Here is a 27,445-nt window from a genome sequence, read left to right on the forward strand (position 1 = left end):
CATTTAAAGGTTTATCAATTAGTTCATCTGATACATGAAAATCTTTAGACGGATATATTTTCTGTATACCAAGTTGAGAAGCCCTATCCATGTTTCTAACAGACTCTGACTTTTTTTGTTGATCATATAATAATGTCTTTTCGGCGTTTAACATATGCCGACGTGTATGTTTCGCTTTACTTTTAAGTTGCTGCATAGCTTCTTTTTTTCCAATTTTGTATTACAACAAATGCTGCAGGTCTAGCTTTTTTCTTTAACAATATAGATTCTAAATACTCTATATGGGAAATCTCAAAGCAACCATTGATTGGCCACTGAGGTTCGGAAGCATGTCTAGTTTGTCTGTACCAAATATCAATGAATACTATACTACCAATGCCGTACTTATACATAGTACATGCCGGCGACCCCTCCTGTGGTGCCGGACGGCCAAATTCCAAAGATTCTCTGTCTCTGCGGAATAACGCCCTGAAACAGGCAGACTATTTCCCAGGCATATCAGATTACTGGTGTTACCTGGCAACGATTGCGTTCGCGAGGACAATACTACAACCAAATATTAGGATACTTAGGAATCGGGGCATGACTCATCTCATTCAAGGGACTAAGGGAGGTCCGATCGGATTACAAAGGACAACAAAGGACACTGGTGATTGGTGATTTTAGCAAAACTGCCCGCCTACATATATGGACCTCGTCAAGATGCCGTCTCGGACCGCAAGCTCACCGTCCAGGGTTCGGGTTGTGCAGTACTGTTGAGGTGTCACGTCTCATCCAAGAAGGGGCCCCCTTTCTCACCGTCCGATCCCGGTCCCATAGTCGTGTCAACTCTTCAACAAGATGGCATCAATCTTGAGGGTTCCTATTCGGGCGCCATCTGAAAGAACAAGGAAATATCAAGGTTGAGTACCACAAAGGAAATACACCAATCACGGGCTAAAAAGATTCACAGATCTTTTATTACTGTACAGTTTACAAAGCAACATAGATAGCTATCTGGCTCCCAACACCCGCAATGTGTACCAGCCCGACAGAGAGGTGAGAGAGTGCTGGACATCTAAACATTTGTGCTTTTATACAATTTTGAGAAATATTGTCCAGCCTCTCTTCACGTTAATAATTCGTGGTCTAGAGTTCGTGCCAAGTTCACATACGGATCATACAATATTATACAAAGGATTACATAGGTTTGCATTTCCATGGAGGCACAATGGTGATGTATGTTCTCAAATCTCGCAGTAAGCATCATTCAATATCCCTTTTCAATTGCGTTCAGCCTGTGTCTACGCTTCGTGTTTGTCCTACATTGTCCCCAATGTGTATTCAAGGATGAATCTTGTGAGCACAGACAACACTTAAACAACAGTTAATATGCAGTGCAAGGCCTTATTGCCTAGTTTAAAGAGTCGGCTCTCAGACAGTCTAAACATTAACAGAACTCAAAGGTCGGGAAGCTCGGTTTCAAGTTGAAAACATAGTCCACCATTTTAGAACGAAGAACACACGAGTAGAAATCAAAATGGCAGATGAATCTTAAAATGGCAGCGAAGTTAACCCAAAATCTAAACTTTGCAACGTGGTTTTCCATGTAGCGCAGCTAGGCTTAGACCAATATAAATATAACGGAGGCACTATACAACTAATGTTTAACACCATATGCGGTACCTGGGTACTTCCAAACAGCATGCACCCACACACGTTGCATTTCCCCTCTCTCCCTCCTAACCAAGCCCAGTGCTCCTCTCTTTCATTTCTCCAGAGTGCCGAAAGACCATTCAAATGGATGTAAAGTGCAATTAGAAAAAATAACATAACACTGATTAACGTTCCTGGTGTTTGTTCTACAGGGAGAAATGCATGCTATATTGAGCAAACTGCTATAGTAAATAAAGTGTGCGCTGCACCCATATTTTTGCATACATTTTATTTTCTTTGCACTAGATGGACACCCTGATTCTAAGGTGTGTTCGATGTGCAGAGAAAACATACTCCCTGATGGTGCTAATTTAGAACCCCCTGCAAAATACAGGTAGTGCGAACGGTTTGTCTGCTACACAGACGCAGTGTTCTGTGGGCCCCAGAACCATGACAGGATGAGGATAGCATGGTGTGCCAGTACAGAAAGTCTGAAACTGCAGTCAGGCAAGGCACGCCCAAAGAGCAGGTGACAAAGGAATCATTTTTGTGAACAGTAATAGCAGTTTTATTTTCGCATTAGAAGAATGATGCACAATAGTGTACTTTAAATATATATTGAATGGTATGGACAGCCATGTCTTTGAATCAACAGAAATGTCTTTCAATTGACAATGATTCAGTAGAGCTGCAACTTTCCTCAGCCCAGAACTGTGAAACCCCTCAGAGACGCCTAATCTTCCTGTCCGCCAGCTTTGCCCTGCATTTTCTTGCTTGTCACCTCAAATGGGACCCTCATGTTGCAAACCATTCTTCCTGCCACCTGCTGCTTCCCATACTTTACATTGAGTTGTTTTTCAGACTTCCTGGAACCTGGAAGAGAAAGCGGGTGCCCCTGTAACCACCCCCCTCCCCACCACCGACTTGATACTGTCCTAGAGGTACACCTGTCATGTGTGGATGTTTAATTATAGCCAATGTTAGGCTTTGTATATACAACAAGAGAACAAAAACCAAATCACACCTTATGTTCTTATCCAACAATAGTAAAATCCTTTGCAACATTAAAACCACGTTTAAAATATCTACATGCCTCAACACATTCATTATTTCACTTCATTATAAAACGTTGAAAAATCTCTACAGACAGTTCCCCTAAAATATGCATCACTAGACCATAACATTTTATCATATGGTAAATCAGATTAACGTTGTAACCTTCCATCAACAGTGTCCACAATAGATTAACATCACAAAATGAATCTTACTACAATAGGCTTTCATATGTTGTGTCCTCATATTATTCAAACTCAGACAATAGCACATTATCACTCTGCTGAGTCAATAGTCATTTCCCCACACATTCGACACAAACGCTCTGACCGCGGTATTCCTCTTTTAGCTTCTTCTATTTCTAACAACTTAGTTCTGTTGAATTTAAATATTAAATACTTTCTGAAGATTTCACTATTAGGGAAGGCTTCAAGATATTCTGGTGCTACCCTGCGTTCCATCCAATAGTTTAGAAAAAGGACCTCTATTGCTTTTAGTTGCCAAGGAGACAAAAGTCGGCTTCTCTGCTAAACTCACAGGTTTTTGCCTTAACCCAATTTACAAACCCCTTATATGATAATATTGCGGTCTGTTGTACATATCGGCGCAGCCAAGTCTTATATATAGAAAGCATATTGCTGATAGTGCCAAATCGCTCATACGCCTATGTTGCTCTGTATGCCAAAAATGCCTCAACCATTATTGCACCATTGTCCAACTTTAACAACTTGTCATAGCCGAGAGCATATTTACTATCTATCACCGTCGACATTGGTTTACTGTTAAATTCCAGCATGATATATTCAACAGGTAGTGATTTTGGCATTCTAAGCAATATTCGTAAGATCTTATTTCCAAATTTGTCCACCTCTTTTATCAGGGAGGCTCCCCAAATTTCAACTCCATACAGCAAGCACAGTACTAATTTTGACTGTATACAGGAGTAGATGGTCTTAATCGAACAGCCACCCTGCCTGCTAATGAACACACTCTTTGTCAGTGATTTTCATACATTTTACTTTGTTTTCCTCCCATTGAGCTGTCCATTTGAGTTCATCGATCAGTACACCAAGGTATTTGTAACAATCCACGATCCTCAACGGCCCTACCATCCAGTTTCCATTGGACATTGAGCTTGGTTGTGCTATTGTGATGTCCTCTAAATGCTACTATTTTGTTTTTTTCAATGTTATATGTTGCCCATTTTGTTGGGCATACTCACCAAGCGCATCAAGCATACCTTGTAGACCTCTCTGTGTATAATCGAGTAGGAGCAAGTCATCTGCATATCCTATCCACCCAACCTTTAGTGCGCCAAGCTTCACTGGACATGCTACTGGAGGTTGTAGACTCTTAGCCAGATCAGCGAGGTAAAGGTTAAACAGGGTTGATGCCAAAATGCATCCCTACTTCACCCCTGCGAGGTGGCCATCAAACTTGTAACCCTCCCATCTCCATCTAGTCTCACCCTCACACTGGTGTCCACATGTAGTTGTTTGATCATGGTTAACAGGCCAGAGGAATATTCCATAAGATTAGTTTGTTCCAAAGTCTATTCCTCATGACCGTGTCAAACGCTGCACTAAAATCTATGAAGGCGCCATAAATAGGGAGTTGGTGCTGCATCCATGCATATTCAATGGTGGTAACCATGGTGAGAAGATTATGAGTGGTAATTGCTTTACATCTAAAGCCTGTCTGGTTGGGTGGAAGAATCGTATTATTGGTTATCCATTGACTAAGCTGTTTGAGAAGCACTCGTGCAAATATTTTACCTGGTATATCCAGCATGGCCAGCATGGGGTTTTTCCAACAACCCTTTTTGTTGACAGTGAGGATGGTGCTCGCCTTCCATGATCTAGGGATCGGCCCAAGTTATCCAGTTCCCAAAGCAAGCGTGTGTGGGGCTTGTGCCCACAAAGGTGGAGACATACTTACTAGCCCATCGCATGTTCCGCCCAGTCCTGAGGCCCGAGGCAAGGGTAGTTTCGCAATCATCATACTTATTTCAACAATGGAAGATTTACTGATCCATTTAGCATCTCTGCTTATATGAGGTTCATCTATCGGTGTAACAGATCCCAGCGTATTTGCGATATGCATTGCCCAAGCCTCTTCTGACACACTATTAACTGGAAGGTGTTTCTTTGTTGTGCCCATCATGACAGACCATATACCCATATTATTGTTAGGTCTGGCATGATGGGCTAGCTGCATCCACACTTCATTCTTTTCCTTTGCATGATGCGCTCTCAACCACCCTTGATATTTTGATTTCCGTAATTTAATGGATGTCGAAATCTCAGATGCTAGCTTTTTATTCCCTCCCGACTGTAGTGTCTCAGCATTATCTTTTCTTAATTTCTTTTTTGCAGCCTGTATTCTGTGGTCATATCTATGTCGATGATCGCTGTTATAGTGCCATCGCTCACTGGTGCTCTTATACTTTCCTTTCTTTAGTGTGACCTCTTTGATGCTAGAGATCATTGACTCAAAATCAGTTATGAGGAGTTCAACTTTGCCCACATTTCTATTTACCCATCTCTCATAGAATACAGGCAGGGCTCTCTCACACACACTCTGAGCTTTTTCTAACTTATTAGGAATCTATTGTATTCTGTTAGAGCCATTATTTATAAAGATGTTCCCATTTTGTTCAAACTACTCATCGCATCTCTTTGCAGTGAGTTGCACACACACCGGCATATGATTGCTGTCTTCCCGTATTAACACTGCCATGTCCTCCACTAGACCAAGAGCAGCTTCATTCACAAATATGTAGTCCAGTGTAGATGAGCTCTGCCCACTAACTCGCGTATGTGCTTTAAGGGCATCTCCATTACCGTGGCCATTCAGCATGATTATATTATAAGAGTATAACACTTCTGGACACACTTTACCTTGCTTGTTACACTCCCCCGGCTCACAAGGAACAGATACTCTCTGATCAGGCAAATCTTCCACTTTTCCTGGTATTTTAGCATTGAAATCACCCACAGTTATGATGGGAATTTTGGGAAAAAATGTCTTCAACTGTCCTCATGTTCTGAGTATGTACCACAAGGTTCGGTGGGTCATAGATGTTTATAAATATTAAATTTGGATGCGCTGACAATTGACATCTAATAGTTACAGCCTGTACCATGCTTGTTGATCGCAATTGTCTCCCATAGGTGCCGCACTGCCACTAAGAGTCCTCGCTTACGTCTCCCTGTGGGTCGTTTTATAGCCATAATCTGGTGAGTGCTGCGACCATCCATTTCACACTCAGAGGTCATCCATGTCTCTTGCAGGGCCACAATACTATAGAGATGTATGTTAGCCAGTAGGCCACCCTCAGCAGCCAGGTGACTGTGGCCCCCGCTCTTCCTGGAACAGATCAAACTATTGCTACCAACTCTTTTTTGAGAAGTGTGCCTAAAAGGCTTTGGAAAGCCATTGCCAATATCCATCGTTTCTGTTATTTCATCAAGGATTCATTGATTTTCATTCTTTTCATCATTAATGTTGGCAACTTTTAGATTTGGATTTTTCCCCTGAGATGCAATATTCGTCGCTACAGGTTTTTCTTGTGGCCGATATTCAGAGTTATGTTTACCAGGACTTCTATATTTAACAATGGGCATCTGTATTTTGGCACATGTGCAGTTATTGTACCCTTACCCTGGGTTTGGCACTTGGTACATCCTTCTGATGCCTCCTCTGCAGCTCTCCATGTCATGTTCCTAAACCCTTGAAAAGCTGAACAATCTGGTTGCGCACAGCTATCTTGCCCCATGCCTGGGAAGCTGGTGCTGCATCACTCTTTGCTTTCTAGACTGTCTCCAGGAAGCCTGCTCCTGCATCCAGTTGAGCCTTTGCGTTGGGATTTTTGGCACGTCCTATCCTGCACCAAGACTTGGTTGCTGTTTGGGCAACGTAGTGCCACAGCCCGCACCAGGCTGTAGGAGAGCTGTTACAGTTCCAATGCCTGAGAACCAGAGAGGAGCGAGGGAGAAGGTCTGCAGCAGGACCTGTAAACCGAAGCCCACCAGCCCCATTGACTAGAAGGAGAAGGAAGGTTGCCATGGCTGTCCCTCATCCCACATTGCCAGCTGGCATTTCCTAAGCGCAAAAAAAGAAGGGGTCTCCTGGTTGCTGGAGCCCCAGGTAAGTTCCTTCCCCGCTCCTTGTGGAACGACCTGAGGAAGAGTGCAGCTCCCACCAGCCTTACACCCCTTAATTTAACACCTGGCTAAGGTTGCCTTAGCTCTTAACCCACCCAATACTTCCCTCTTATGTAGTGTTCAGATAAACCACACATGCCTCTAAAAAAAAGAGTGTAAAAAAGTAAAGATAGTTCAAACAAGGCCCAACGGCAGATAATCGATTTTCAAGTTGCAGGTGAATAATAAGAGGTTTTTGGGCACTGGTTTCCTCGCTCCCTATTCGTTTTGGAAAATGTGTATGGAGTTAATCAGATTCCCAGCATAACTATGCTACAATAGATAAACGCATTAGCTGTGTTTCCCTTGGACTTGTATGAAGCAGTTTAGAGTCAACAGTGACACCTAGTGACCGTTTTGATCAAATACAGCATCCTGTCTTTAGAATTATCTTCTGTGTGAAATTGTACAGTATTTCATTTGGACATTTTCAGTTGCTTCTGTATACAGAATACTCCCCGATTCTTGTGCACTGTCTGCATTCAACCTGATTCCTCATAGAACTGTGAAAATACTACTCTCCTGTCACCGCACCGATGTCAGAGGAAGCTGCTATTATTCTGCCTTGCTATGAATATTATTCTTACAAACTATACATTATTTGCATTCACCTTACATTGCATTATGCCAATTCATTTTTATGAAAACTAAGCTCTGACCGGCATCCCAGGTGTCAGTAATCATTGCCTTGCATTAGCAGTCATTCTCGTGTGCACATTCATTCTCCCATCACCTCTTTTCATCGTGAATGACTTTAATTTGCTATAGATCTTTTGGATTGGTTCTTCATCGCCCATTGCATTACCCATTGTGCGCCGAGGTCCCCTGTCCACTTGCTCCCCTCCTCCAGGAGCCCCCATTGGCAAAACGTGCACAGTAGCTATCCCATCTGCGCTGTTGTTTAAACTCAGGAACATTTATCAGGTTACCCCTTTTTTTTCATTCAGCGCCAATTTCGCGGAGGCACTTGCTTTAGTCCAGCTGGCCTTTCAAGAAATGTGCACCCTTCCATAAATGTACGTCACATCAATATTTCACTTTATAATGGTAAGCCACGTCTGGTGTGCTTCTGATTGGACTACAACAGCATGGTAAAATGAACGCAAATTATCTGTATTGGTTATAGAAGTGCCCCACAAGAGGAAATCTTTAATAGAGCGTGTCAGGACTCGGGTCCATATAGACAGGCGATGATTGCAGACCTACCCTAGATAAAGAGCATTTCTCAAACACTAATCAAGCAGTTGGGGTGTTGAAATAGCAGTCCCCAAGCAGTGATGTATACGCCTTTCTCTTCTGCAAGCTGTTCAGTATTTCTTTAAGCATAAAATGCTCACCGTTTAATTAACATACATTTCCCGTACACTGGATATGCCTGTGCATGGCCAAAATAAGTGCCTAAATACGGAATTTTGGAAGCAGTTTGCCTGCTCCGTTAATGCTTAGGAAATGCATTTTATTTTGACTAGGGTAGAGACATGAGAGAAGAAAGGAAGGCCTTAATAGGATTGTATTCCCTTTTAATGAACAAACACACATCCAGCTCCTACTATCCGGTGTCACTCTCTGCTTTTCTCCTCGGGATTACGCTCCAATCCAATTAAGAGCACCGTGCCTCTAACCATACTTGGCACAGAAAACTCTGGGGCCCACTCTGCAGTCAACGCTCTCCGTCATAAGATATCACCGTAACCCGCTCCACTGCTCCCAGAAATACCACGCTGTGCCTTGCACTCGTACCGTCTCCTGAGAACGTCAGGCAGAATACGCAAGGTGACGCAAGCCAGACGGTTGCACGCGGCCTTGTCGCTATTTGTCAGTCTAGTCTGGTTGTCATCCGTGCTGCTAGCGTCGGGTCCCTGACAAACAAAGAAAATGGCGGAGCAACTGAATTGAGAGAAATGCAGTCAAATGCACTTGCATAAATAAATCATCACAGCTTTTAAATGGGCAAGTACATTATTTGTTAAACGTGTACAAAATGTGAGCAGTGTCTCTACAGTCTTCTGAACCGTCATGGACTGACAGAGGAAAAACGTATACAGAACTATGTCAACTTCGGAAACACAAACCTTAATTTTTTTTTTAAAAATCAGGCTCTTGGCAATGGACCTTGGATAAAAGTGGCCGTGTTGCCCTTACCATGCATATCCAGTCACTGGCGGCTCTCAGCAATATGAAAAGGTGCAACACCAAGGTTGGGGGGGAGGGGGCTCATGAAATCGGGGACATGTCCTACAACTCTTTATGGCAGAGCTGGTGGTGGGGCTCGACTCCCACACATGATTTTAAGGCTTACACCAAATACAATTTCAAAAACAGATTTTGTCCATCATACGAGCAAGAAGACAGCAATTCCTAAATCTGTCTTCATTTACATTTAGTGCCTTTAGGTCTGGTGGTTAGAACCACAGGTAGTAGTAGTCTCAGTGTCATAGAGAGGTTCCATGTGAGGGAAGTAGCCCTAACAATATATGCCAATGCTGCCCCCCTTTTAAGTCAGGTGGGCCCAAAGAGAATGCTAACTTCTGTCCAACGAATATATGCTAGCATTGCCACTGCAAAACAATGTCATACTGATAAGTATTAGATGCACATAGAGGGGAGAGTGACAAAGAGATGGAGTGAGTGAGTGAGCGAGTGAGTGATGAAACAGGAAAGCACATGCTGCATTTCTCACAATTGGAAAACCATCAGTGCCTCTTGAATGTGTGAGGTTGTATCTAACATTTGTAAAACCCATTCCCTTAACCTTACTTGTGCACACTCCCGGAAATGTTTACAGGTATTTAATGACCCCAAAAGGAGGTATATTCGGTAAAAGGGGTACATAGCTGCCTAGTGGACCCCACTTTCAGACAGTCTGGATATTGCAGTTGGCACTTATAGTAGGGGAGTGTTAATTAAACACAGGAGACTCTGGCAGACTCTTCAATACATTTGATCATTGAGAAACAATGGTTATCTGTGGTTCCTCTTTGGTGACTTTTGTATGATCAAGGTTTGTGCCTCATATGTATCATGGTTTTGTAGAAGTACCCCGATGGAAAATAAGTCATGCATTTTATGTTAATGTGGGGATTGTCTTTAAAACCAAATGTGAGCACATTTTGTGCTCCAAAAATAATTAAAAAAAAACTAAACTATTGGAAAAACAAGAGAGGAGAATGAAACACAAGTAAAGAGGAGATGAAGAAAGTGGAACTTGGAAGGTTATATTGCTGCAGCTGCTACTATTTTATTTCAAGCGCATCTGTTTCAGGGCCCATTATTGTTTTCAAATGGAGTTTTCCTTTATAGGCTAGTTTCCTTACAATGAACATGGGCAGCAGCAGTCATTATCCCCACGCACATTGATCCTTGTTTCAATCCTTACTTGTTGAGAAGTGCTGCCCTCCCCAGTAATGGAGGCAGCTTTTGGTGCTGGGGGAATGGGGATACTGATGAGGCACTTCCATTATAAATGATACAAGGTTAGTGATGGATGTAGATCTTGTCATTGGAGGAGAGTCAATATGTTTCATGAATGTGTGTGAATGCCCAAGTGTAGCGAGGGAGCCTGAGGCAATGTCTGAGGGCTAGAGGGGAGTTCTCCAATTCATTTCTAAATAATGAATTGAAATGGTGAATTTTACACCATCATTTTATTAAAAACTGGGTAAAAAGCCATACAATTCACAATTGGTTGTGTGAAAGAAATCTAAGAAATTAATATCAGGTGGCAATCAGTACACAGGAACATTGTATGACATTTCATGATGCCAGGTTCAGAATATATGATGACATTGCCGCGGTGATGCAAGTGTTTTTTGTGCCTATATCTATGATCTATGCCACCTTTGCCTTGTAAAACACTTCCCCATGTTGCCTGTGACCAACTATATGCCAATATTGCCATTGTAAAACACTCATGATGCTGATCAGTCCACAATATGTGCTAGCACTGCTACTGTGAAGCACATCTTCATAATGCCGATGTCTATTTGAATGCAAATGTACTTATACATCGATTTTGTATTCCAATGTATCAATGTACAAACGTATGTATAAATGGATTTCCCAGCTGTACATACCCTGTAACTAAGCTCCCCACAAGTAACAGCGCCTCGATGCCCATGAGCTGCTGTGCGCTATATAAATGTAATAAATAAATAATGCCAGCACAACCCTGTAAAACATTTTTCATGCTGCCTTTGCCAAAATATTTGCCAGTATTACCTCTGTAAAACACTTGAATGATGGTGGTACCTAGAGTATACTCCAGTATGCCACTGTAAATCCTATTCAAGGTGTGGGTCCCTCACATTCTTGGTGCCGGTGAACCGCCGGCTCAACACACGTGTTCAAACAGACATACACACACACTCATTAAAACTCTCTTGCACACACACACACATTGCAACCACTACATGCAAACACACAAACAGTTTTTCCCCTTTTAAAAAAAAGAAAATGTACCTTTTGAGTGGGGCGAGACATTTTCCCTCTTAACTCCGGTTGAGGCACCAGCCAATACAAACCTGTGAGACAGGCAGCAGAAGCTGCAAAATGGGAACACAGGGGTGGAGGTTATTTTTTAAAAAAATTTATCTACGTCATGTCCAAATAGGGTTGCGGGTACAGATGCTACTGGGCATTTACAGAAAGTAAATTGATAAAACTAAAGGAGATAAAACTAGTAGAGATTTGGCAATTCAGCCCCAACGTCCTGAAGGCTCCAGCCCCAATGAAAGAAAAGGATCTGGAGATCAGCAAAGGTAAGGAGCATGTCACAAAGCTTCACTGACCATGCTTGGTTTGCATGCATTGTAGTGGGCAAAAGCGCTCGGGACTGCCCTGCATGCAATTGCAAACTTCAATATCAAAGCAAGTCACTAGCTAAGCAGGTGGTATGGAGAACACTAGGACACATGGAAGGAGCTTGGATGGGTGACTACCCTCTTTCCCCCGAGCTCCGCCGCTGCTCCTCTGACAGGCCCTTTGTTTCCCCTTTAAGAAGAAGAAAAAGAACTCCCATCAAGGCAATGCCTAAGGATTTCCTGTTGTTAGTCCGTGCATGTCCAGCTGCATTGTACCATACACCCATATACATCTAAATGGCCCTATTGTTGAAGTGTCTTTGTGGTGTCAGTGGGCCATTAGAAGGGAGGGTTGCAGCAACTGACTGCAAAGTGTGGACCCTGTTTTTGTGCCCTAGCATAGCGTACCTTGCAAAAACATGAATTAAGCCAACATTGACAACCAAATAAACATTTTGCGTAACCTGGAGCATACACTAACAACTGCTTCAGACAACTTGAAAAAAAATCTAACACAAGCCACACTGAGGCCTACCTATACAAATTTGTGCACATTAGCATTACAACAAACCAACCTTACCCTGCTCCTTCTACACCTACATTTGTCCCACACCCCACCTCTTGCAGATCCTGAAGCACTGAAAGACCTCAAACTGGCAGAAATTGTGCTATACAATACCCAATAACAACATATCTACAGGGCATAGCACATGTTTGTATTCATTCGACTGTGGGGAAGAGCTCAGCCTGGCCCAAGGTACTCTGGTGACTGACAGTAGCAGGGGAGGAAATGAATGTACTTCCTCCTGCAGTCCATCCCCTTCATTAGAATCTCTGGTGGCCTGAGGAGCTGGTGAGTATAATTCATATATATGTATATATATGATTACTCCTCAGGTAACTGTGGCGGGGTCAGTGCTACAATAAACCAATTCTAAGAGACAGCACGAGGGAACCATAACAGAGGAGCAGGAGGACACTTGTCTGCCCCATTGTAACAGAAACATTTTATGAATAGCATGAACTTAATCATTTATAGGGACTCCCAACGCCAGCCCTGATAAGGCACATTGGGCTCATTTTCTATGTCCTGGAGTGGTAAAGCGATGCATAAACACAGGGCGTACGCCTTTTATGCCTCACTTTACTGATCCGGGACATGTTTGCAAGTGGGAGAGGCGAGGGGAAGCATGTTTCCTCCATTTCCCGCCTGCAAAACCAATCAGCGTTATCCAGAGGGCATTTGAACTTTTGCGACATTGAGTGAAAAAGCGAGGGCAAGAGTGACATATAATGCAATTATGCCTCATTTTACACTAATAACCGCATGCAAGTGCTAGTGCTGGGGAACCCTGCATGCAATTTACACTTTGTAAAAAAATGTAGCCCAGTGAGATTAAATGATCTGCCCAGGATAACATACTTTCGTTAAGCAGTAAAGTCGGTATTTCAACCGCTACAAACGTTAGGCACTTAAACACATGCCTTCTGAACTCTAGGTGGTGCAAATATAAATATTTTACTTTTCAAGAACTGCACAAGTACTGTATTATGGAGAATTCTTGCAAATTGCACAAATCATCAATCTGACAATATATACATCCTTACAGTCGCACGCAGGCGCTTTGCTTCGGTTGAGGGAAGAATACCGCTGATGAAGAAGCGTATCCTTTAAGCAGCGAGGACTGGTCCCTCCGAGGCAAAGCCTGCGTAGGCTAAGGGTGCAGTGTTGTGCAACGCGGCTGTTTGGCGACGAAGGGGTGCCGCGTAGAGTGCGAGTTTGCTGTGCACCCGTTGACCATCATTGTTACACCTTTTCGTCATCGCTGCTTTGTACACTTACATAGGTGGAAAATGTGCAGTTCCGCGCTTTGTTGTGCAGATGCGCGATCTATTTCTGTCAATACCACCAGTTCTAGCGGTACTGTGGTTCCACGTCATCAGTGCACGTCAAGGACAGGTCACATGATTCTTCCACGCAACCAGCTGACTATTACGACATGTCATGTGACGCTATATCAGAACCGAAGGCTTTCGCCTTCGCGCGTCGCTTCTGTATTTCAGGACGCTCCGTAAGTTCGAACTCTAGGCTCTCCCTATTCTAGTGTATTCAATCTTGCATGGTATCTACCATTCCTTTTTCTCTCTTACCTTATAGTGTGCCCTTCCAGCGCTTCCTTCCAACCATCTCTACCTTTCACTCCGAGAACCCACCACCTCTCAGCTACAACTAGATTCCTCCAAATCCATCCGTAAGAAACCCCTCTCTTCTCCCAATCGATTCTATCATTCCGCTGTCCTCCTATATTCACCTGTTGTTTTCTCCCGTTAGAACCTGTGATACAGCCATCAAATCGGGAGGTCTGCGCCTTGGATAAACCACCTGTCTGCAAGGATCTCCGACAACACACCTAGGGTTTTTTCCCCCTTGAGGGTTTCCCTGGGGGTCCTGCCTCTTCCTGTTGAAGTTTCTTTCTTCCCTTCCAGCAGAGTGGGGGTCTCAGGACTCTCAGGGAGGCTTTTCAATTCCGCCGCTGCTGTCCCGGTTCCGGCTTTCCGACCAGGTTAGTGGAGTTTTATATCTCATTCTGGACTATCAGATTAGAGTGTTACAGTAAGCGACGCCCTATAAAGAAACTCTCTATCTTGGTCGGAGCGGCGGTGCAGGGATGGAACAACAAATGCAGCAGCTAATGGCTGCTATGCAGTCTATGTCTATTGAAATGCAGAGTCTTAAACAGGACAATGCACAATTAAAACAACAGTTGACTCGGGCCTTTTCTGAAACCCCTCCCGTTACTCTCTCCTTGGGCAAGTATGATGGTGACCCACATAAGTTGAAAGAATTTCTTGATAGTTGCATCATTCAGTTTACGTTCAAATCTCGATTCTTTCCCACGGATAAGGACAAGGTAGGATTTCTCATTTCACACCTAACGGGTCCTGCCCTTGCTTGGGCTACTCCGTTAGTCACTTCCGGAAACGCTGTATTGGATTCCTATCCAGCGTTCTCCAACAGTCTCAGGTCCATGTTTGGTCGACAAGAGATTTCGGTAGCCACGCAGGAAAGGCTTCTTGATCTCAGGCAAGGTCAGAAGGACCTTATGTCCTATATTACTCGATTTAAACAGTTATCTTCAGAAACCGGTTGGCCTGATGACGGACTACTCACTCTCTTTCGACGAGGACTTGCGGAGGATTTGAAGGATGAGGTGTCCAAGATCCCACGGCCCGCGAATCTGGCGGAGATGATATCTTTGACTATGCAAATAGACTACCGCCTTCAAGAGCGTTCTATCGAAAGGAAGAAAGGGAAAGGTCCTCGTCTCAACCCTGATATCTTGGCCCTACAACATAAGACCACTCCTTCTGAGGAACCCATGCAGATAGGATCTGTTAGAGGTCCTATTTCAGCCATAGAGAGAGAACGACGGAAGGCCTTGAACCTGTGTATGTATTGTGGGTCTTCTTCCCATTTGTTACGAGATTGTCCTGTTGTCCCTCCTCGCAGATCCAGACCTTTGCCGTCGGGAAACGCCAAGCCCCTACCGTAAGGGGAACCACGGTAGGAGTACAACTTCAGGGTTCCCCGATAGAAGAAGAGTCCACTTTTGAACCATTGGCTAATAACCCCTCCATGGTTGTACTTTCATTGACCATCTTGTTGCCTGACCGTAACTTGATGGACATACCAGCTCTGCTCGACTGCGGAGCCGCTGGAAACTTCATTGATGATAAATGGGCAGCTAAGAACGGGATAGGCAGAACTCCTAAACCCTTTTCTACACCTATCTTAGGAGTCGATGGTAGTCCATTAAGCTCGGGACCTATACGAGAACAGACCAAACAGCTAACTTGTTTGATCGCCTCTCATAAAGAGTCATTGGTGTTCGATTTAATCAGAGCGGCTCACTTCCCCATTATTCTTGGTCTGCCTTGGTTGCGATTACACAACCCCTACATAAATTGGAAGGCAGGAACACTTTTTTTGGGCTCGGAGTACTGTGTCACACATTGTCTTTCACGCAATTCGGTAGGCCTATATATTCCATCAGAGTCTCCTCCTACCACCGAATTGCCTTCCATCGGTCATTTGAGTATGATTCCCAAATGTCATCAACACTTTCTCAGGGTGTTCTCAACTCCCCAGTTTCCAACACTTCCGCCTCATCGAAGGGATGATTGTCATATAGACCTGCTTCCAGATCAACCGGTTCCGTTTGGACGAATGTATGTTTTGTCCCAACGGGAGAAGAGTGCCCTTCGAGAGTATCTCCATGCTAATATTCAGAACGGTCTCATTACCGAATCTAAATCTCCCGCTGGAGCTTCTTTATTTTTTATTCCAAAGAAAGATACAGAAGAATTGAGACCGTGCATAGATTATAGAGGGCTCAATAAGATCACTATTCCTGACAAGTATCCCATGCCATTGATTAAAGACATTCTTGAAGCCGTCCGTGGAGCTACTCTCTACACTAAATTAGATCTCAGGGGAGCCTATCATCTCATCAGAATCGCTCCGAATGACGAATGGAAAACGGCCTTTCGAACCCCTTTTGGACACTTCCAGTACCAAGTAATGCCCTTTGGCCTGGTTAATGCGCCGGCTGTGTTTCAACGGTTTATGGATCACCTTTTCGCCGATTTGCTGCTTCATTGTGTCGTCATTTACCTCGATGACATTTTGATATTCTCAGACACTCTTGAAGACCACATCCAACATGTTAATCTAGTTCTGAGTCGTTTGCAGACGAACCATTTGTATTGTAAGGCAGAGAAGTGTGAGTTCCATCAAGCTCAGATAACCTATCTTGGATTTGTCATCTCTGCAAATGGGATCTCTATGGATCCCAGAAAGGTTTCTGCCGTGCTAGATTGGCCAGCTCCTTCCACCGTCAAGGAGGTTCAGCGATTTCTCGGATTCGCAAATTTCTATCGGAAGTTCATTCCTTGTTATTCTGAGACGATTCTACCCATTACTCGACTACTCAAGAAGGGGATCGTCTTCTCTTGGAATCCTTCTGCCCAACAAGCCTTTGAGACCTTAAAGGGTTTATTCATCTCCGCCAGGGTCTTACTCAACCCGGATCAATCCCGCCAATTCATCCTTGAGACAGACGCTTCTCATCACGCTCTAGGAGCTGTCCTTCTACAAACAACTGATTCGGGGGAGGAGAGACCGGTGGCCTATCTGTCAAAGACGTTTACCTCCTCAGAACTACACTACTCTGTTCTTGAAAAAGAGTTATTGGCCATAAAGAAGGCTTTCGAAGAATGGAGACATCTTCTACTAGGATCTCCCCATACCATTGTGGTCCGTACAGACCATCAGAACTTGAAAGTACTACAGCAGGCTCAAACCACCAATAGTAGACAAGCACGGTGGGCGTATTTCTTTCTGCCTTACCGAATCGAATTCACCTTTCTCCCAGGAAGCCAGAATCTCAGAGCCGATGCCTTATCTCGAAAGAAACCACAGGTTTCGCAATTCAGCTCAGAGAAGATGTTTCCTCAAGCAAGATTTGTGGCAGTCATTTCCGACTTTCTTCAACTACTAAAGCTGGATACCATTAAGAATCAATCTGAATGTGAGAATCTTCTGTATACCCACCATCTTACAAAGGATCAAGGATTGTATTTCCACGCAACACAGGTCCTAATTCCTTCTAGTGTTCTTCAATCTGAGGTTCTTCGGATGTGCCATGACTCCCGAGCTGCAGGTCACCGGGGAATACAGACTACTCTGGATTTGATACAACGTTATTTCTGGTGGCCAAACCTTCAGGTCGATGTTCAAGATTATGTAAATTCCTGTACAACATGTATCCAGTCTAAGGCTTCACGAGCTCCTCCCTTTGGCTTACTTTCCCGCATGCCGATTCCCGAGAAACCTTGGCAAATCATCTCCACTGATTTTATAGTGGATCTTCCCCCTTCCTCAGGTTATACGACAATAATGGTCACCATTGACTACTTGACCAAGATGGCCCAATTCATTCCCTTAGTCAAATTGCCAGGGGCAGCCCAAATGGCTAGGATCTTCATTTCTGAAGTGTTTTCTAGACACGGCCTACCTGAAGTCATAGTCTCTGACAGAGGGCCACAATACACTTCTCAATATTGGAAAGGAGTCTGTCACTTCCTAGGCATTAAGAGGGCACTCAGTTCGGGTTACCATCCCCAGACCAACGGGCAGACGGAGCGTCTTAACCAAACTCTAGAAGGATACCTCCGCTGTTACGTCTCAGCAGCTCAGGATAATTGGTCTGAACTGTTGTCTATCGCAGAATTTGCTTACAACAATGCCAAGCACACTGCCCTTAAGACTAGCCCCTTCTTCTGTTCATACGGGTTTCACCCTTCTTTTGTCCCTACCATTACTCCCTCCCCCTCTAAATTACCAGGGGTGGACTGTTTGATAGACATCATCCAGTCTGGCCAAAAGAAGGCTCGGTTGGCCCTTCAAGAAGCTCAGGATCGAGCCAAGCGGTATGCAGACCAACATCGACGCAAATTTCCAGAACTACAAGTAGGGGACAAGGTTTGGTTGGCCTCTCGGTTTCTTCCGAAACACTTAGTCCCTTCTAAATTATCTCCTAGGTTCTTTGGTCCTTTCAAGTTGGTATCTAAAGTAGGCTCGGCAGCAGTTCGACTGGCTCTCCCGGCGGCCTGGTTTCGCATTCATCCTGTTTTTCATCTATCTCAAGTGAAACCAACTGTAGCTGATCGTTTCCAACGCTCCACAAAGACCATTCCACCTCCGGTGATCACTGATACCGGGACAGAATATGAGGTGGCCGGTATATGTGACTCCCGCTACCGCAGGGGTCAACTACAATTTCTTATTGACTGGAAGGGGTATTCTCCGGCTGAAAGAACGTGGGAACCTGCTTCTGGTGTTCACTCTCCCCTTTTGATTCAACGTTTCTTTCGTTTACACCCGGGGAAGCCCGGATCGCCCCCCAGGAAGAGAGGGCATACTGTTACACCTTTTCGTCATCGCTGCTTTGTACACTTACATAGGTGGAAAATGTGCAGTTCCGCGCTTTGTTGTGCAGATGCGCGATCTATTTCTGTCAATACCACCAGTTCTAGCGGTACTGTGGTTCCACGTCATCAGTGCACGTCAAGGACAGGTCACATGATTCTTCCACGCAACCAGCTGACTATTACGACATGTCATGTGACGCTATATCAGAACCGAAGGCTTTCGCCTTCGCGCGTCGCTTCTGTATTTCAGGACGCTCCGTAAGTTCGAACTCTAGGCTCTCCCTATTCTAGTGTATTCAATCTTGCATGGTATCTACCATTCCTTTTTCTCTCTTACCTTATAGTGTGCCCTTCCAGCGCTTCCTTCCAACCATCTCTACCTTTCACTCCGAGAACCCACCACCTCTCAGCTACAACTAGATTCCTCCAAATCCATCCGTAAGAAACCCCTCTCTTCTCCCAATCGATTCTATCATTCCGCTGTCCTCCTATATTCACCTGTTGTTTTCTCCCGTTAGAACCTGTGATACAGCCATCAAATCGGGAGGTCTGCGCCTTGGATAAACCACCTGTCTGCAAGGATCTCCGACAACACACCTAGGGTTTTTTCCCCCTTGAGGGTTTCCCTGGGGGTCCTGCCTCTTCCTGTTGAAGTTTCTTTCTTCCCTTCCAGCAGAGTGGGGGTCTCAGGACTCTCAGGGAGGCTTTTCAATTCCGCCGCTGCTGTCCCGGTTCCGGCTTTCCGACCAGGTTAGTGGAGTTTTATATCTCATTCTGGACTATCAGATTAGAGTGTTACAATCATGGTAAGAAAGGTGTGGGAAGTGGGAGTAGCCACTACTGCTCCCTACTAAACTACCCAGCCTGTGCGCGTACTTCCACCTAACCGTCTGACATAATGTACTCTGTCTCTGCGCAATCTTAGGGTCTCCCCTCTAGTGGTTAGCCGTACTTTGTGTTTTGGGTCCCTTCTCTAGGTCCCCTCAATTGTGGTTACTGTTGCACTGTGAACTGTGTCCCACTAGGCTCTCTCTCACTCTCTAGGTCCCATCCATGGGGTTACTGTTGTACTGTGAACTGTGTCCCACTAGGCTCTCTCTCACTCTCTAGGTCCCATCCATGGGGTTACTGTTGTACTGTGAGCTGTGTCCCACTAGGCTCTCTCTCTCTCTCTAGGTCCCATCCATGGTGTTACTGTTGTACTGTGAACTGTGTCCCACTAGGCTCTCCCACTCTCTAGGTCCCCACCCCGCTGAGGGGACCGCTTTACTGCTGTGTGCCACCTGTCTGCTCCTCCTGTGTGTTCCCTACCGTGTGACCCTCTGCGCATCCTGCGTTGTGTGGCGCTGGGCTGTGCGTCTCTCCTTCTCTCTTTCGCTCCCTCCTCCTACTCCTCCTCGCACACTCTATGGTGCTTTCCATTTCTCCCATCTTCTGTAACTGCTACTCTATCTCCTATCCTATCCTATCCTTCTCACTAAGTCTGGAATTAAGAAGGACATCCTGGTTTCCAACCCAGGCCTCCCTATCGCTGATACCTACATCAGTTCTTCCTCCAGGCAGATTCTCACAACATCGTATTTGTCATTCCCTCACCAGACCTATGGACCCCTCATATGGTCTCGGCTCTCTCTCCTATCTCTTCCTCTCCCATTAATGGTGGCACTTGGTGGGAGGTCCTCTTTTGGCCTCCTTCCACTTGGCCCAATGTACTCCTTTTCGATAGGCGTCTTCCGCATCTTATCACCTTCCTTCCTTCTCCCGCTACTAATACTAGCACCTCTCTGGCTCCTCTGCTAACTTATTCTTCTGCCGCCTCTCTGGCATCTTCCTCCTGCTCTCTACTATGCCACCTCTGGCTACCTACTCTGCCCACTGTCGAGCCCCTCTACCACTTCCGCTGGGTGTACCTCAAGCCTGTACCCCAACCCGGAAGTCTTTCAAATGTAGCAACCAACTCTCGCTCTGCTGTCAAACACTCCACATTTGCCACCGCCTGGAAGAACTTGACCTTGATGCCCTCGCTCTCACGAGACATGGTTCACGGCCAGCTCTGTCACAAGTTTTGACACTCTCTTCCCTGATGGCTACAAGATCCTCTGCGAGCCAAGAACCAACCGGCCCGGAGGTACCTACCCAGCCCTATTCCTCTTTTGAAAGCCTCGGTTGCAAGTTGGTCACCTCTTCCACCTCCACCCTGACAATTGCTACCAGCTACCGGCCTCCAGGTGCACCTCCCCATTCCTCTCTAAATGGGCTGACTTCTGCTCTTCTTAACTTTCATCCACCTCTAACCTACTCCTCCTGGGTGATTTCAACATTCAACTGGACTCCCCTGGCTCTGCACATCCACTCTATTCACTGACCTCTGCACCTCACTTTCCCTCTCCATTCTCCCCTCTGTGCCAACCCAGACAGCTGGACACACTCTTGATTTGATGCCCTCATAAACACTGACCTCTCTCTCACCCCCACTAGTCACCCCACTCTCCTGGTCAGACCACTCTCTCCTCCCATCTGAGTCCCATTGGCCCCCTGGCCGTCCCCCCAAAAGTCCCTCCAACCTTGTTCACCAACATCCACCCGATGAAACAAGTGACTGCAGCTGTCTTCGCCTCCACCTACACCTACCCTCATCCCCCCACCTCTGACTCTACCTATGACTCTGCCCTCAGCAACCTCCATCTTTCTATCACCAACACTCTTGACATTCTTGCCCCAGTTGTGAGGATCCGTCTGAAACCTGCCTCAAAGCCTAACACTTGGTACAACACTGAACTTGAAGCCCTGAAATGAAAGTGCAGGGCAACAGAACAGAAGTGGCTAACCTCGGGCTCATCCTCTGACAAACTGATCTGCTGCCTGCTCCAAAGGCGATACAGACTCGCCATCTGTGCAAAGAAAAGAGACCATATTCAGGCACAGGTCTCCGGTGCATACAATAACTGGAATGAACTTTTCAAAATCTGCAGCGAACTAGCCTACCCCTCTGCAGTCTCCGCCCCTCCCCCTTCTCCTTCCCAGGCCCTCTGCAATGCACTGGCCTCACACTTTGCCACCAAAACTCAGGACATTCTAACCACCCTTTCTAAAACTCCCACACAACCCATCCCACCCCTACCACACTACACACCCCTCCCTCCTCCTTCTCTCCCATCATGACTGAAGAAGTTACCAGAGTTGTCCGCTCCATGAAGGTCTCTTCTAAACCGGTCTCCCCTTGCTCATCCAGGACCATCAAGGATAGCATTGGCTCTCTTGCCCCTGCTCTTGCTTATTTCTGCAGTCACTCTTTTGTACCTGGATCTTTCCCTCCCCTTAAGCACTCCCTTGTGTACCCACTCCTGAAAAAAACATCCTCTGACCCTGCCTGACCTGCCAGCTATCACCCTATCTCCATCACCCCCTTCCTTGGGAAGTTGCTTGAGAAGTTGGCCTTGCCCCAACTCAACTCTCACACTGAACTTGTTGGTGGCCTCCATGACCATCAATCTGGGTTCTGAGCATCCAGAGTCACAGAAACTTCGCTTCTGAACACCCGTGAAGAACTGCTTGCATCCCTGGACTCCAACTCCCCAGCTGGCCTTATCCTTCTGGTGTCCTGTCAAAGTTTCAAAAAAATAGTTTCAAAATACAATAATTTCGAAACAAAAGCATCGAAAAAAATGTTGAATGCATTTTTTTAATGTAAATGTTTTTTTTTGCTTCATATATTAAAATTAGAGTTTTTTCCCAAAAAAAACAGGGGTTTGGGGGGGGACCCATTTGAATTTTTTTTCCGATGCTTTTGTGTCTAAACTGTTGTATTTAGACACTATGACTATCGAAGAAGTGACTATAAACCATCCTTCTCGGCATTTGACACAGTTTACCATTCCATCCTCATACAAAGCCTCCACAATAGAATCGGTATCTCAGAACAGGCACTGGATTGGTTGTCCTCTTTCCTCACTAACCACTCTTACCAAGTCATCCTTGTCCTTTTCTCCTCTCCTACTTCCATCTCCACCTGTGATATCCCCCAGGGATCTATACTCTCCCCCTGGCCTTTTAACATCTACCCTGCTCTCCTTGCATGCCACATCTCCTCTTTCTCCTCCAACTTCCAGTGTTATGCAGACGACACACAGCTCTTCTTCGGACTCCATGCTGACCCTCTTGCACCCTCCATCATCCCTGACTGCCTATCTGCCATCCAGTCCTGGTGTGCCGTCAATGATCTCTGCCTCAATGCCTGTAAAACTGAGATCCTTCCCATTGGGACCCCTGCTCCATTCTTATTCCCCTCACTTTGGCCTTCCTCCTTGGGCTCTCTGCCTGTGCCCTCAACTGAAGCCAGAAACCTTGGCGTCATCTTCGACTCCTCTCTCTCCTTCCTCCCTCACAATCAGGACATTGCCAAGAAGTCTATCAGCTCTTCCTTCTCAAAGTAATTTTACACTTTCTCACTTTCCCTCAGAGGCACAATGTGACTGAAGCCGTGGTTATCTCTAGACTTGACTACTCTAGCAGCCTCCTCCTGAATCTTCCTTCTTCCACGCTGTGACCCCTCCAGCTTATCCAGAATATGGCAGTGAGACTTATCCTTGGCCTTAAGCCCAGGGACCGCATCTCCCCTGCACTAAAAAGTCTTCACTGGCTCCCGGTTGCTGCACAGATTAAATTCAAATCCCTCTGCATCATCAACAAGGCTGTCTAGGTCCGGGGACCACACTCTCTTCAACTTTATCTCACTAAATATTCTCTGTCTAAACCACTTTGTTCCTGTGGCACCAACTCTTTGTGGGTAAAGCATTTTGCTAAACAGAGGGCAGGGGTCACTCACTTTCCTCTGCGGGCTCCCTCCTTTGGAATAGCCTGCCCCTCCCCCTACGCCTTGACCAGGATCTTCTCAAATTCCAGAAGCTCCTTAAGACTTTCCTCTTTTCCTCCTTCTTCCCTCCTTCTAACCTCTGCTAATCCCAAAGTTGCTGAATTGGTGTCCTTGGCCCTTAAGCATCCTTGGGGCCTTGACCTCCCACACCAATTCTTCCCAGCTCCTATCTCTCCAGAGCACTTGCGTTTCACACCCTCCGCTCTGGAGGCTCGCACTTACTCCTTCCGTGGCCCAGGCCATGTGGCACTCAACATTCCTAGCACTTTGTTTATGGCTCACCCACAAGCTTGGACTCCCCAGCACTTCCCCCATGAATCCCCCATCTTTTCTGCACTTGCACGTTCTGAATACTCACAAGACATAGTAGGTTTGTCCCTCCCCACTCTGGTCTTAAATATTTGTGTTGTAATGTATTATCCAGCCACGCTCCTTCCCTGCCCTGTGAGCGCTTTGAAAAAGTATTTTCATATTGTATAAGCGCCTAACAAGCAAACAATAAATAAATATATAAATAAAATAAGTCCTGATAAGTTTGGATTGTAAAAGTAGCTGACCAGATGTAAAACCAGAACACTCCCGCGTGGGCATGTAGTCTTGTTTGATAAAATAATCATAATTAAGCTTGGATTGATCAAGAATGTATTCATTTATAGAAATGTTGAAACAAAATACTATGTGATTTTGAAGAGTAAACATATTTTTGGTGTAGAGCTTACTTTTGTACCAAGAACATAATATTTTTCTATTCTGCACTAAAACTGAAAACGAAACCTAACTTGACCTTGAAAATGTGAGTACACAATACAGAGTCGCTTTGTAATTTGTCCCTGAATACCTTGCAGTAAAAATGACAAGGATAAAATATAGCAAGTAACATCAAAGAAAAGATAAGATGCAATGGAAAGAAACTGAACGGACGAAAGAGCTGTTAAACGAGGACAAGTTTCATTTCACATTGCTAAAATGGAAAGTCTACAAATCATGGAAGCAAAACTGATGGTATTACAATAATAGTTATGGAAATGTGTGCTTGACGAGATACGATGTGCCACATTGATATTCAAGTTGATACAAAAACAAGCCAATTTTTAAAAATGAAGTTGAACGCATACAGAACAGTGATTTTATATTGAAAGGTAGTGAACTGTGTTACTTATTTTTGCCAATGGGTGCTAAAATATATTTTCCATGTATCTAATTTATGTAGTTACATCATCAAGATGTGCGTAGGGCAATCATCTGTCCGTCGATGAGTTCTTCAACAGAATTGGAACTTCCCCATCACAAACGGATCAATGATTAGTATCTTCTGGGATGATCAACCCGCCAAGTATGCGCATTTGCGGTGCCCATCATCCAAACAAACATGCCAGCATTTCCTTAATTAAGACATTGAGATATCAATGTTTTCTTCTCGATGTGTAACAAAAAAAGGTTTTCTCCTTATTGGAACGCCATGTGCTGCAATAGAAAACAGATAATGCAACACAATTTAATTATATTTCACTTCACGGAACTTTGACTTTTACAATTCAAGTACTGGCCATCGATGAGCAGAATCAGAAAGATTGCATGGAATGTGACAGTTGACCTTCAAATGTAAACTATGGCTTGTAGTAACCCTTGTGTTCCTCCTCTGATTGTGTGCACCAACAGTTTGAATGTTTCATTGGATGTATTACACTTTTTCCATTGAATTAAGAAATATAACAAATTGGTAAATTCCTGACTATGAGTATTTATTGAAAAGTGTAAGTTGTTTTCTTCTTTTTGTGAATAGAGAGTAAATGTTTAGTGTGTTTCTGTGTGTGTGTGTTTGTGTGTCTGTGTGTGTCTGTGTGTGTCTGTGTGTCTCCCAGGTTTTGCATTAAGTAACGTGATGACATTGTTGACAGGGTACTGTGATGAATCTTATGGAGTCCTCGCAAAGACCCTACCTAAACTCTTATCTCAGGTGGCTAGTGAAAGGCAGGCGCTTCCTGATCCTGACCCTGGGGGTGGTATTAGCTGGGAGGATCACCTGGGGCCCTAAGGGAACAGGAGGACACCATTGGATGAGACGCAGTAATTGTCTTCCCCATGGAAGGAAATATCATTGATACCAGAATATGTAATGGCTTGATGTCAGAAAGAGCTGTTATTTTTCCAAGATGACTATCTGAATGTGGGTAAAAATCATCATAACCAGTTATGTATTTGCAGTAAGAAAACTCCCTTTAAAATCACTGACATGAATAGGCAAGAAAGCTCCTACGTCTCCCCGGGGAATAAAAGAGATGAGTCTTTAAATGTTACCAATTTAGACTGTAGAAACTCTCATTCCTCTATAAAGCCAAATCCTTTATTTAATCCTTGTAATACTCCTTTAAGGAATATAGGTGAGGAGAGAAAGGAACTTGGTAGCAATATTTCCATGAGGAAAACTGATTTTGACTTTGTGTACTCCAAGTCCCACAATACCCAAAGTAAGTGGGGACTGCAGAGGTATGAGACTGCAAGTTGCAGCCTATTAGTGTTAATGACTCACACCTATGGGAGACTGGGAGGCATAAAGGGCCCCCTCAGGTGCAGGCCATAGAGAAGAAGAGTAGTAGCAGAAGGTAGAGTAGTTGTGACATGTCCATGTGGCAGCAGAAGCATAGGTTACAGAAGAGCAGAGATGCTGGGACCACCATCGTGTACCGAATGGATGCTGTTTGGGGAGGGTCTCTGGAGCTCAAGCCCTTAATTGCAGAGGTTGTGCTCTGGGAAGCGTTGGGAGTAACAGTTTAGGACCTCAGCTGCAGAGATCACGCAGCGAGAACCGCTCAATTTAAAAGTCTTTCCAGTTGTCAGACGGGCTTCGGTGGCACGCGAGCACCTGAGAGCTGTAGGAGCAAGGAGATCTCCTTTACTGATAGGCTCAGGCCGCGGAATGCCAAGAAGAAGTTGCTGAGCCATGCAGAGAAGCAAAAGCAGAGGACCTGGTGGCAGCGAGGCGAGCGGATGCACACAGCAGACCAAGTGAGTTCACAAGTAGATTGTAACCCCGGAGCATTCCATAACCACCTACTGGTTCAGTCCAGGTGCCTTAAGCACAACATGAATATAATTAAAGTGAAGTGGGAAAAGAACTGACATAAAGCTGAATGATTGTCCTTTTACAAACCAAGATGACAAAGCAAAGCAAGTGGCAGAATAAAAATCTAACAATCAGACCAGAAGGGTGTGACTATGTCTATGTGGAGCAAATCAAAGACCAGTACCAAGAGGGGGCAATAACTCATGAAACCAAGACAAACAACCAATTCCAAAGCCAATAGAGAATCATAAAAAGGCAAGAAATAGAGAAACAATATGGCCAAAGTCAAGAGAGGGCAATTAAGAACTCAAGTGTTTGTAAAATATATTGGCCATATGTAAACAAGTCCATAAGAAGAATTGGCTTAAACCCACATTGCCAAAGCCAAAGAAGTATAAAAGTGGGAAAGAATTATTGTCTGAAGTTGGTGAATGCGAAAGTAGGAAAATAACAGTGGCAGGCGGGCTGCCCTTCTGATAGAAGGCATTCAGGAGGAGTGGGGCAAGCCGCATTGCATATGGCAATCGCCAGTGTGTAACAACCAGCACCAATGTATTTCTTGCCCCCTCCCCCCCCGGAAGAAATACTTACATTTGATGTTGTAGAGCAAAAGACATAGTTTGAAGCTAGCCTTTACCACAGAAGTACTTTTTGTTAGTGTTCTTATTCTGTCCTGGCAGGAGAGTACACACGGGCTGAGAATGTTGGAGTAGTAGGCCTGGCAGGTGAGTGGACCAGGTGGAAGGGGTTGAAGTACTGTGGTGTGGTTAAAAGTCTTGAAGAAGCAGTGGCAGAATCATTAAAATGTTCTTGTGAGCTGTTT

At 44.8% G+C, this 27,445-nt stretch overlaps 1 long non-coding RNA gene across 1 annotated transcript in view; it reads left to right on the forward strand.

Annotated features, from left to right (window-relative positions):
* Positions 1 to 25,165, forward strand: part of LOC138515551 (uncharacterized) — a 97,937-nt gene extending 72,772 nt beyond the window's left edge. Inside the window, exon 3 of the long non-coding RNA XR_011282069.1 lies at positions 24,769 to 25,165. This is a non-coding gene — a long non-coding RNA (uncharacterized lncRNA). The remainder of the gene's footprint in view (positions 1 to 24,768) is intronic.
* The last annotated feature ends 2,280 nt before the right edge of the window (positions 25,166 to 27,445 follow it).

The sequence above is a fragment of the Ambystoma mexicanum genome, chromosome 6q (genome assembly GCF_040938575.1).
Source record: "Ambystoma mexicanum isolate Mex_15411 chromosome 6q, UKY_AmexF1_1, whole genome shotgun sequence".
Classification (NCBI taxonomy): Eukaryota; Metazoa; Chordata; class Amphibia; order Caudata; family Ambystomatidae; genus Ambystoma; species Ambystoma mexicanum.